The sequence below is a fragment of the Mastigoproctus giganteus genome, chromosome 7 (genome assembly GCF_048544385.1).
Source record: "Mastigoproctus giganteus isolate SK-2022 chromosome 7, ASM4854438v1, whole genome shotgun sequence".
Lineage (NCBI taxonomy): Eukaryota > Metazoa > Arthropoda > Arachnida > Uropygi > Thelyphonidae > Mastigoproctus > Mastigoproctus giganteus.
Genome location: NC_143581.1, coordinates 121,669,794 through 121,683,147, shown reverse-complemented (window position 1 = coordinate 121,683,147; position 13,354 = coordinate 121,669,794).

Here is a 13,354-nt window from a genome sequence, read left to right as displayed (position 1 = left end):
TACCAACGATTGCGTGTAAAGGTAAAGCAGCTAGTAAAAGGCAAAAAGATAGTGGGAAAACGTAAGCCTAATTTCATATGCAAGCCCGCCCTCTATAAGCGTTCTTGCCCATACAGTATATGCGCATATTCAGGCAGACGAAGGACTTTCTTGGACACGCGACTACTATCCGACTGATTTAGTAGACTTCGACTGAAATCAGAAACCGAAGAACAATCGTCCTTACCAGTGGCGGATTTCCGTACAGGCGCACGAGGCGCGCGCCTGGGGCCTCTTAAATCGAGGGGGCCTCAAATTTCAGGTCTCAAAAAAAAAATTGTTTCATTTAAAATTTTTACACTTATCTTTATTACCGTTACTGAATAAAACTATAATTTAAGATGAGAAGTTAGTAAACTCTTATGCGAATATCCCTACATATTATATGAAATATCTATGCGAACTAAATGAATCTGAAGTAGAATACATATTATTATTAATGCATAAATTAAACACTCTCAGTTTTTTTCCTAATGGAGGTAATTCCACGAGTGAAGAACCCTGTGACGATATTTCTCAAGAAACGATATTAGATTTGTTCGCGGAGGCAGTTCAAAACTATTCGCGACTAATTGGGAACCAGTAAGCAAGTGCAGTAGTCTTTTAAAGCCTCTTAAATCACTACTGCGCTGGCTCACATGTAAAGCATCGTCTTTTTTATTAGCTTTCGGAACTAACATTTCGCTCACGAATCTGTTACAAATTACTAGAGTTTGTTGTGGTTGGTGTTTTAGTGTAGGAGTATTTTTGTTTTGTTATCAAGTAAGTATCTGTAATATATTATGTATTGTTTATGTATTTATCAAAACTGAATTGTTTGACGAGGCAAACTGAATTGTTTGACGTTGGGCAATTCTTTCATATGTATGAAAGAATTGCGCAACCAAAATGATTAAAACCGCAACACCAAATCTAGAGCGCGTGCTATAGTAAAAACGTGCGCATAGAATGCACACTGTAGTGGTACCGAAAATATTGAGGGGGGGCCTCAAAATTGAATTGCGCCTGGGGCCTCTCAAGTGCTAAATCCACCACTGGTCCTTACCCCCCCCCGCACCTCCAACAACAACGTTTAGAAGAACATTTATTTGTTCTGGATTTCCTAGTTTGTTGAGGATTCTGGTTGGATGCACGTATCCAACAAAACACACTGTAGACAGACTGACTGAGGTGCTCTACTTGTACAATTGACGATCAAGTTAATCGGAATATCTGCACTACAGTCTTGCCATTGGTACCAGATGTCTATCAAATGGAACACTCTTTGTAACCGAAATAGTATTGGTAAATTGGTATTAATGGTGGCAACTGATGCAAGAAAGCAAGCTTATACACCATCAACCAAAAAAAAAAAAAAAAAAATCCCATTTCACTAATCCACCCCTCCAGTAATTTGTCTAGTTCTTCCTTGAATTTATCCACTTCCACGACATCAGACGAAAGTTTTTTTACAGCAATCAACCATCCGTCGGCTAAAGGCAAACTTCTACACATCTATTCTTCAACCAATCATTATTAAATTTGAGTTTATTCCCCCTCGTGTGCGTAATCTGAGCAAGAGGGAGAATCCCATCAGCTTGCTCAATCCATTCAAAACATAAGGAAAAGCGTGGTTAACCATCAGAACGTTAACCGCGTTCTGATGTTAACCACACTAGCTTGGAGCGGACTACGATTATTGTGAACCGATAACATTTTGCTTCCCCGCCCGTAATTCAAAAATTTCCTGAAAAACAAACTAATTGATGATATTAGTGGCGCCATCTAGTAGCAATATCTGCAATTTGAAATACAAATATAGGAGTGTGTCTATACTCAAACAGAAGAAATGCGAATAAATGCAAAGAAAACTGTGAAGTGTTGCCTCTTTACTATAAATGACTGCAGCCTGTTCTACTGCAGTAACCCGAAACCAGAATCTCTCAGACTTTTCCCCAGCTCTCAGATCAACGCAGGTTAGCAGATGCCCTTCAACTGCGCACGCTCCGATTCTACATCGGAGAAAGAAGGCTGCAATTTGCAATCAAGATGGCCACCGGTTGTTGTTGTTGTTATTTGGTTTTTAGGAGCATTAGCAACTAAGGCCATATTGCTCCGGGATATGCGGTGGTCATTCCCTGACCTTTCCACATCCTCCGTATTTGGTGGTGACGGGCTCGAACCCCGGTCTAATCAAGAAGCGTGTGCTACGCACTGCTGCTCCTTCCCACCTGGCTACGGAGGCGCCATGGCCACCGGTAAAATTACAGACCCGAATTTCTGGGATCACTGCTCTTGGCACATTCCTTCCCCTTATCTCCGGTCTTCAGCACAGCTGATAGACGACCATAACCGGCTAGTACTTATCGACAGATTCCTCCAAAAGCAAATGCTGACCTCACTAAAAGCGATCGACGGTGATCTCCAAAAAGTGGTCAACAACAAAAGATACAGGAAGGGAATCCTCGCCGAACTGAAAATTTAGAGCTGTGCCTTGCCTTTCAATAGTCTGGATGTACGTTATTTAACATATCCATTGATTACTAATCAAGTTGTCTCAGGTCTAAAAACAAGCTGTTACTTTGTTAAACAGACGAGGGCATTTCAACCTGAAGAGACGGAGAGTCTTTTTCATTCGTTGCTTGTTTTTCAATCCTATTTATTTCAATCCTATTTAAATATTAGTTCTATTTAAATAATATTAGCCACTTTATATTATGTTTGTAAATACCCTTTACCTTTTTGTATGCAATAAAGAGTTCTTCTTTTTTTACCGTAGGCACGTTTAGCAGGTTTAACAACCAGCTCGCAAAATTCTTGAAAATTTAACCACCGGCTCGCGCGAGCCGGTACGAGCCGGCTCCAGCACACTACTGGGTTAAAGCTTTCTGTTTCAACTGACCATCCGCATTTTCAACTTTAGGACAGAATTCATGGGATACCTGGTTCCTGGGCAATGCGACGTTGTTACCCCTCTCGCTAGTGGACGAACCTGTCGCTTGACAGGTATATAGGTACATGCATCACTGCATTCACGTAGACGGTAATTCGATGTCGGTATAACGTCGTGATAACTCACCGACTTTGAAAGAGGGTTGATAGTGGGTGCGCGATGCATGGGTCGCTCTATCGCGGAGGTGGTACAGAAATTGCACTGTCCCCGTTTGATAGTATCGAGAGTGTTTGAGAATACGCCATTTCCGGAATAACATCTCATCGTGGACAGCGCTGTGGGCGGAGAAAGGTCGTGAATGAACATGGCCGTCGACGTCTGTCTCGCATTGTTTCAGTCAACCGGAGAAGTGCAAAGTAAACTGCAAAGTGTGTTGATGTCTAGCGGCACGCGGAGACATCAATACACTTTGAAAGCAAACTGTTACACCCACAATGAAAGCAACGCGGAGACATCTCTCCGCATTGCTTTCATTGTGGGTGTAACAGTTCACTGCAAAGGCCAGAGATTTAAAAGTGTATGGATTTTGTATCGTTGTTCTTCTGGACATTTAGCCGCTGTACCCCTGCTGAGACACAACGTTGCTCGCACTTTGCCCGTGGAGGCACACCAGGTACCCAGCAGTTTGGTATTTGTACTCTGGCAGGTTCTGTCACCTAATTTCCTGAGGTTTCAGTGGCTAGGACCTAAATAAAAATTAATTAATTAATTAATCGCGCGCGCCTTCTTAATAGAAGGCGGGTGAGACGCTAAAAAATTAGAAACCAAGGAGGTCCGATGTGCGCAATTTTGAACATTAGATTTGCATTTTGTTGTGTGGGACACTCGCTGTAAGGTTCAGTCAGAGTAGGGAGGGGGGATAAAGACTGGGGGGAAGTCAGAAATATGGGCCAATAGGGAAGGCAACACCAGGAAGTCAGTGTAAAGTGTATTCGTCTTCCTGTCTGAGTCATTTCGGTATTTCCGTTCCGGTGTTACTCCAAATCCTTGGCGCATGTTATATCCGTTTGGGGTCTTTTCCTTATGCGTTGTCTCCTTCGCATAAGGAAAAGACACCAAGACATCTCCTTCGCTTTCCGTCATTTCCTCTGTGCCGTCGCTTTATTTCTATTTTATTTATTTGCTGCACCTATTCGGGCATTGTGGATTGCAATTTCTGTTCGTCTTCTGTTGAAGGCGTATAGTGCGAAGCAGCTGAGGGCTTTGCATTCATCTTCTGAATCCAGATGATGGTACTCTTGGTTTTTTAGCAAGTATTTGATCTCAGTTATAAGAGTACATCTGTTGTCTGTTATTTGCGCGGGTAGCATAGCGGTATCGTCACTGTCCTCCCCACACCGACTGGAAAAGGTCTCGGTTCGAATCCCGTCGATAACGCGATGAAGTTTAATGGGTTTTTTCACTCCATGGCTAAGTTAGTCAGTCTTAGGCGTAGATAGCAAGGTTCCCTCCCCCCAGAAAATGGGGTTTTTCGTCCAGCAAAACAGACAAATCGACCACATAGAACACACTCAATTAACAGACATAAGACACACAGTACAGCAGGTGAATTTAATTTTTCGTGTGGCCTAAAGGTAATAGTTTATTTTGGTTTAAGTCTGTATCTGTGTTCTTCATAGTTTTCCCAGTCGCACATGATATGCTGCCAAGTTCTCCACAGGTGCAAGTGGACTCTTCTGTTATCTCAAGTGCATTGAGTTTTTCCTTAAATGGGTCATGGCCCGTTAGTAAGAAGGTTGTATTTAACCCTGGGTAAAACCATGATGGTACTTTTGGGTACATCTTTGCAACTATCGGTATATGTTACTTGTCCCTTGGTGGATGTCTCCCATCTGTGTTGCCACATCTGCAACAGGTGAACCACGATTCTTTGCGTCTTTATTTTTCAGTTGCTGGTTAGGTCCAGGGTAAGGCCATCGATAATGGCTGACATGTCCTTTGAGAGTGGATACATCAGAGCGAGTCACCTCAAGGTCCAGTGGTAGAACTCCCACCAGGACCTGAAGGGCCTGGGTGCTCGCCGTTTTGTATGCTCTAGTGATAGTTAACAGTATGTTTCGTTGATGGTGTCGAGTAGTAGTAGTGGCATGTGATGCAAGAAAGCAAGTGTATGAACTTATGCAGCATCAGACAAAAAATCATACCATTCCCTCCAAATGCCTGTCCAGTTCCTCCTTAAATTTATTCAACCTATCAACTTCCACAACGACAAATGGAAGTTTGTTCCAGCAATTAACCACCCGCTGGCTAAAGGCAAATTTCCGCACATCTATTCTGCATCTGTCTTTTCTTAATTTGAATTTATGCTCCTTTAGGTTCGTAATCTGAACAAGTGGAAGGATCCCATCAGAATTCAGCGTGCTCAAGCCATTCAAGGCCTTCTACAACTCAATCAGATCACCGCGCAGGTGCCTAGTCTCCAGCCACTGCAATTTGCAGAACTTAAGCCTCTCTTGGTAAGAGGATTCCTTCATTCCCTCACCAATCTTGTTGCCCTTCTCTGTACACGCTCAAGCAAATCTACATCCTTCCTAAAATGAAGCCTCCAGACCTGTACGCAGTACTCAAGGCGTGGCCTGACCATTGCCTTATACAGAGGGACAATCACCTCCTTTTCCCTGCTAGCAAAATTCCTATATATCATTGACAAAACCCCATGACCTGCCCTGGCAGCCTGTCTGCATTGCTCAGGAAACTTCATATCTGACTGCACAATTACTCCCAGGTCTTTTTCATTTTCCACCACCTTAAGTGTAGTACCACACAGTTGGTACGTTTCTCTGGGGTGTTACTTCTACCCATATGCAGTACTTTGCATTTGTCAAGATTAAACTTCAGTTACCACTTCTTAGCCCATCTGCCCAAATTATCTAGATCTTGTTGCAGTAGCACACTCCCATTGCTGTCATTAACAACCCTGCCAACCTTTGTATCATCTGCAAACTTCGACATTAAGTCTGATATACCTTCATCAATATCATTGATAAATATACAAAGCAACAGAGGACCCAACACCAAACCCTGTGGGACTCCACTAATAACATTAGTCCGCGAAGAGCAGCACCCATTGATTACCACCCTCTGTCTTCTCCCACTTAACCATCCTTTTATCCATTGTAGCAACTTACCCTTAATACCTTCGATTTCTTGAACCAAATTGGTGATCCATAGGTGATCGCTGGGATGAATATTGTTTTGTAGTACAGGAACAGGGTTTTTCTGTTGATTCTCCAGTCCCTACGAGATATTCTTGCTACGAGAGTATCGCAGTTTCTCATGTTTCTCTCTGAGTTAGGTGAGGTGGGGCGTAAAGGATAATACCTAGATATTTTATTTGCTTTCTTAATTTAATGGTGGTTCCTGCTATGTTTATTTGCAGCGGTTGTCTGATGTCTAAGGAGCCGCTTAGTAGGACTGGGCTTTCTTGGTTGGTGAGATTTTTAAGTATATGTGTTTTCGCCCAGTTTTGCAGGGTTTGTAGTGATTGATTAGTATTCGTTTCAAGTTCCGTTCTGAAGTCCACTTTCACTGTTTAGATCAGGTCATCCGCAATGGCCTAATTGGCCAAGTTGCCAAGGTCCAGGGCCAAGAATTCATCACGCACCACGTTCCACAGCAGTGGCCTCAAGACAGATCCCTGCGGGCAGCCCCTGCGGACGCTTCTAACCATTCTTCGGAAGGTTGTGACAACTTTAATTTTCCTATCGGTCAGATATGCTCGAACACTGTTGTACAAGTTTTCTGGGAGTACTGCTTTCCGTAGCCTACTACCAGACGGTGTCGAAGGCCCCGGCAAATCCACTGCTATTATCAGAAAATACTTCCTGTTACTCTAGGTGGCCCTGGTTATGAGGTTCTGGACCGCCTCTATGGTCGAGGAGCCCGGTTTGTAACCACATGCCTGGGTGATTCTAGGTTGGCGGTTTTTAATGGTTCATGATTCTTTTGTGGAGTATCCTACTGGCCCAGAGGCCTGTTGGTGATGCCATACTATGGAAGGCTAAAGGCTCAGAAAGAACGCATCTCCAATCCACAACAATGCATAAATGCAACAGCATAGCTACCTGACTTCTCTAGCGGAGTCTCTCCTGGCCATGATGAAAGTATTCTGAGTTCCCTGAGCAATGCTACTCGTCAAATTTCGGGGCACCTTGCGACGGAGAGTCGTGCCATTCCCTCTACAGCGGGCCAACTAAGGACACCTCCAGTCAGGACGGAAGTTCGAAAAATACCTGTTATTAGGGTGTACTTCCAAAATATCAGGTCCATTAGGAACAAACTAAAGGACGCTGACCAGATCTTTCTCTCTCAGGCTGCTGATGTTGTCTGCCTCGCAGGAACATGGATTTAACCAAATAAAGGCACACTTTTTTGCTCTACTGTTGCTGGTTACCACATGCTGTCTGCCACCAGGGAGCACTCTAGAGGCGGAGTAGCAATACTGTATATTCTTCTATGAACACTCAAGCTCAACTACAACTCATGATTTTGAAGCGATTATAGTCTCGCTACGCTCCACTCCAACCACAAGGATATTCCTCCAGGACCAAGATCTTCAATGGTTTCAGACTACTGAAACCTTTGAAGATCTGGGGAACTGGCTCCTGTTCCCAGCAATTTTAACCTGCCTCCAAACTGCCATCACCTCTTTGTCAAGCTCTGTGAATTCCTTGAATCGAATGGAATCAATTAGAATCCCACCAGGGGATTGAACCTACTGGATCTCGCTTTTGCTTCGACAACATGCTCAGCTGACGATGTCAACCAAAGGAATGGAAAAGAAACTGAAAACTACACAGCGAAGAATGGAACGAATTACTATATATGAATCAGACTATTGGATTAGAAGAGAAACACATAGATTAGATAGCCAACACAAGTAAAAAACATTCTTATCAAAACTAAAGAACTGAAATGGACTCGGGCAGGACACATAGCTCGAAGACATGATAACACATGGACTAAGAAAATAACAGAATGGTATCCAAGAGGAGGTAAAAGAAAATAACAGAATGGTATCCAAGAGGAGCTAAAAGAAAATATGGAAGATAACAACGGATGTGGACACAGATGAAATTGAAGAGTTCGTGGGTAGTAATTGAATGTCCATTGCACAAAACAGAAGGAACTGGAAAGTTTCTGGAGTGGCCTTCATCCTGCAGTGGGTTGAAAATGGCTGATGATGATAAAATCAAAAAAGATGAAATAATATTTAAAATTTTTCTAGAATATTCGAGAATATTCCAGAAGGTGTAGAAGATTCTTAAATGTGGTAGAATGTAGTAGATGATTCTAGAATGTTCTTGAAACTGAGAGTATTGTTTCAATATTAAAGCAGATTGCAGATGCTTCTAAAGCGTTTTGCAATTATAAAAACGGAGGACTAAGAGCTGTAACTCATAAAATCGAACGCCCGTCATTCAGAAAGAGTATTTGGTGTTAGTTTAGTGTGTTTCGTGAAAATTGTTGCAAGAAATAAGGAAGTGAGTGTTGAAAAAAAGAAGTGCTGTTATAACTTTGTATAAATAAAGTTATTCCATGAAAAATATTTGGGAAAAAAACTGGTTGTTTCATTTAAAAGAGTATAAATTATCATTCGACGATTCAAGAAGCCTGGCAGTTTAAAGGACAAACTGCGATTATGACACCGCGCTTAACAACGGAAGCACAAGATAAGACTAAAACCCTGATTTCTAAACGCCATCAACGACTTACTGCACCTGAAATCTGAACTGAGCCCACTAGGAACAGAGAAACTCTTGTGTCTGCATCCACTATAAAACTTCGTCTTAAACAAGCAGAACTTCATGGTTGTGTAGCGGTCAGAAATTCTTTATTAAAACCGGAAAATCTAAAGAAACAGTTGGCTTTGGCTAAATATCATCAACATTGGACAATTGAAGAGTGGAAAAAAGTACTGTAGACGGATGAATCCAAATTCGCAATTTTTGGATCAAAGCGTAGAGTTTATGTGACTCGATCAACTGAAAAAAACATGATGTCTCATTGTTTAGCACCTTCAGTCAAATACGGTGGTGATTCCATTATGACTGGGGTTGCTTCTATTTTTTTGAACTGGGTGGCATCTTCTGAATTGAAGTAATTTTAAGAAAAGAAGGCCATAAAAACATTCGTGAACATAATGCAATATCCTCTGGACTTCGGCTTTGTGGAAGAAATTTTATACCACAATAAGACAATGAGCCAATATACGAGAATATATAATAGTTTTACAACCTATGGGCATAGAGAACACGAAACTGTTTTAAGGTTTCGTGCGTTATTTCTAACTCTAATTGCCTTAACATTCGCGTTTCTTATGAGAGACTTTACATTAAACGTTTAACTGCATCCAGATTTTCAATGTGGTTCAAAATCCGGTGAAAGGCCCAGAAAATGTTTTAACATTTTTTGAGGACAGAACCGTTCTCCGTAACATATAGCAGAGTCATCTTTCGGAAGGAATTCTCCGTAATTGATCAGCTCATTTGCAGAAGGTAACATCTTAGATGAAAAATATCTTTGAATATAATAACATTCCCAGTGCTCTCAAAGAACTTGAATTTTCGCGCACCGTTGGCTGAAAAACATAAAAAAAAAAAAAAAAAAAAAAATATATATATATATATATATATTTTTTTTTTTTTCTTCTGTTAGATCCGAGAGAATCGGATATATATATATATATATCCGATTCTCTCGGATCTAACAGAAGAAAATTGAGTGGGGTTGCCGCAAAATAAAATAATTTACTTAGGGGTGCCGTTATTAAAAAAAAAGGTTGACACCACTGGTTTAATGGCTTCTTAAACATATTTTTTGAGAAAAAAAAACAAGAAAGAAAAGAAAAGTTATTAATTTGTCCTGCATTGTAAATACCAAACGGAATGAGAATCCTCTTAAAATCATGCTTGCTGTCTTCTGACTGAATCAATACAAGTCATTATTGTGACTTATTATATTGTGTCATAAGCCTGTAACGTGAAGCTGTTTTTTAAATGCATGATTAATTCACAAGTTTGTTCATAGAGGGCAGCACAACCTTAATGGTAGTTATTCTAGATTTTTATTCTTTCTCACTTAACCTTTCCGATGCGCAGTTCTCTTCTCACGAAACGTTTCTCTTACACTGCAGACGCGCACAGCGAATCACGCAAGATCTAACACCTATTTGAGAGTTCCTGGATGTCAACATTTCACCATATAGCCTTTCGTACTACGTAGAGACAAACAGTGACGTAAATGGGGGAAGAACTCCCCACATCATTCCGTCTTTTTGAATTTGAAGCGAGTCTTTTTTAAACCATAGTTCAGAAAATGCGAGAGACAATGTCATGACAAATAATATCCTTTTTGAATATCGTACGTATTAATTTAACCACAGGGGCTCACATCTGGTGAGTATGGACTTTGCGCATCCAGGGTCCTGAGCTGGATATCACCATTCTTCTCTTTCTTTGTGATTCCTTTTTCTACTAATCTCTCTCTCTCTCTCTCTCTCTCTCTCTCTCTCTCTCTCTCTCTCTCACGGTAACTCGGAAATTATTTATACACAATGTTTGTTGTAAAAATCACGGATATTTGAAAGGGAAAATGTTCGAACACCTCGCCATTACTGTGATTCTAGTTATGTCTAAGAAGACAGAGGTAGTTACGTTCACCTGATTTCGATGGAAAAAAAAAGTGGAGTATATCTGTCAATAAAACGATTGGATACATTATGCAGCAACAATACTCAACCTCTGCACAGCTGCAAGTTTGAACTTTCGGCTGTACAGAGAAAACACATACGAAAATATGAATTCAAAATACAATAAAAAACAGTGAAACATATTTTTTAAATAATTAGCATAAATTATGAGTAACTGTGCTAACAGAGATTTATTTGTGCGAAACGAGAAAATCCTAGATAATTTTAACTGTATCTGTACCTTCCTCGCTGTTCCAACCTAGGATTGAGTCAGGTGTATCAAAGCCTCTCATCTTTTTCTATCTTCCCAAATCTTATCTTCTGTCATTCTCTCCCACTCAATTCCCTTCTCTCCTTCTGTCATTCTCTCCCACTCAATTCTCTTCTGTCATTCTCTCCCACTCAACATCTTTTCCGGGGTCTTCCTCACGGCCTCTTCTTGTCCATTTTCATCTCAAACATTCTTTTTGGTATTCTGCTCGAGTTCATTCTCTTCAATTTTAACATTCAAGCGAATTTTCATATTAACGGGCTAAACTAACGAATTTTGATGAAAACCAGAGAACTTGTTTACAGTAACGATACTCCTTCATTTATTTTGAGCTGTTAAAATTATGCTGAAAAAAATTTTGGGAGTTAAGGGGAACCTTCATACTCCATTACACGACGACTTAACCACCTATAAGAAATGACGAGATGCGAGAATACCGTCGGTGCTCTCGCAGCGCATTTGGAGTACTGATTATTGATCGCTGTGTTCCAGTTCAAGGTCAGCTTACTTTTGCTTTTCCTCACCATATCACGCGTTCTTATGCTTTGATAACCTTAATTGCGATTCGCAACACATGAAATTATCACTCTATTTTAGGGGTAGAGTGTGCATTTTAGGGGTAGAGTGTGTATTTTAGGGGTATTGTGCGTGTAGGTAGCACAATGGTATCGTTATCGTCCTCCCCACACCGGGTGGAAGAGGCCCAGGTTCGATTCCCGTCGATGATGCGAGGAACTTTAATGGGCTATTTTCATTCCGTGGCTGAGTTAGTCGTTCTCAGGCGTAGATAGCAAGGTTTTTTCGTCCAGAAAAACAGGCAAATCGACCAGAAAGCACATGCAATTTACAGACACAAATACAGGTATATGTAAGAAATTACCAGGTGACTCTAATATAACAGTTTTTTTTTTTGTATTTTAAGAGTATGAATGAGGAGGTTTTCCAGGAGAAAACAAGTTCATGTAGTTTATATGAAAGGGGTTAAAATTATTGGTTGGTTAGGATATTTAGGTGCATCAACAGCTTAGATCATATCGGGCCGATCTGGTCTGGTCTGGAAGTTCGACGACAATTTATGGGAAAATTAGTTAGGAATTAGAACTACAATTTCAATAAGAATCATTTAAGCAAAGTAAGCAGATGTTTACAGGGATTTACAGGAATTTTCTTAATATGAAACTACAAGGACGAGATAAACTTGTCAGTGAATTGTGTTATAATGTCAAAGCATTTGAAACAAAACTGGAGTTATTTAAAAGTCAACTACTTCGGAATAATTTTTCTCATTTTCCATATTGTGATAATTTATCTAAAAATATGCCAGGTTGTAATTTTACCACTGAAAATTTTGCTCAAAACGTTAGTTAGTTGCATTTCCTGCAACTTTTGCGGCTAGATTTTCTGATTTTAAAAATAATTCAAAGGTGTTTGAACTTTTTCAAAATCCGTTTGACGTACCCGTCAACGACGTTGATGAGAATTTACAATTAGAGTTGGTAGATCTTCAATCTAATGATGCACTGAATACAATAGTTAAAAATGAAAATCTAATTCAATTTTATTCAACATGAACTGAGTCAGATTATCCAAAAATTAAAAATTTTGCAAGAAAGGTTACGTCAATTTTCGGAAGTACACGTATTGGCACACCCAGGGTCCTGAGCTGGATAGCATCATTTTCTCTTTCTTGGTGATTCCCTTCTACTTTTGACTCTCTCTCTCTCTCTCTCTTTCTCTCTCTCAGAGTAACTCAGGAATTTTTTATTGAATCTGTAGATATATATAAAAAAACTGTTATATTTGGGCCACCCGAATAATATGTTCTATTGTCGATTTGCTGGACGAAAAACCCAAGTTTCTGGAGGAAAAACCTTGCTATCTACGCCTGAGACTGACTAACTCAGCCACGGAGTGAAAAAAGCCCATTAAAGTTCCTCGCGTCATCGACGGGATTCGAACCGGGGCCTTTTCCACCCGGTGTGCGGAGGACGGTGACGCTGCCAATGTGCTAACGCGCGGGTGATCTGTAGATATATGTAGGTATAAAATGTGCTTCTCTGCATAACATTAAAGTTATGCAGATAATGTATTTTTCAGTAATTAGGAATTTTCTCTGACCCGCCAAATATTACAAAAATTCATACGCGGCCCGCTCCTGTAAAATTTTGGGGATCCCTGGTTTAGGGGATAAACAATTTCAGTCGGAGAATGTTCAAAAGATGAGTGCAGTAATACAAGGGTTGAGAAACTGGTAGGTTGTGTCACATGTTCCTTTGTCCAGAGTGCCCTAGACAGAGTCTTTGTTTTTGCACGTTCTTGAACCACAATGACAAGTCTGAAGAGGTATCTTTTGCCTGACGATATTTCACCACATTCACTTAATTCAATCACACCCTTGGTTCAGATCACGGGTGTGATTAAA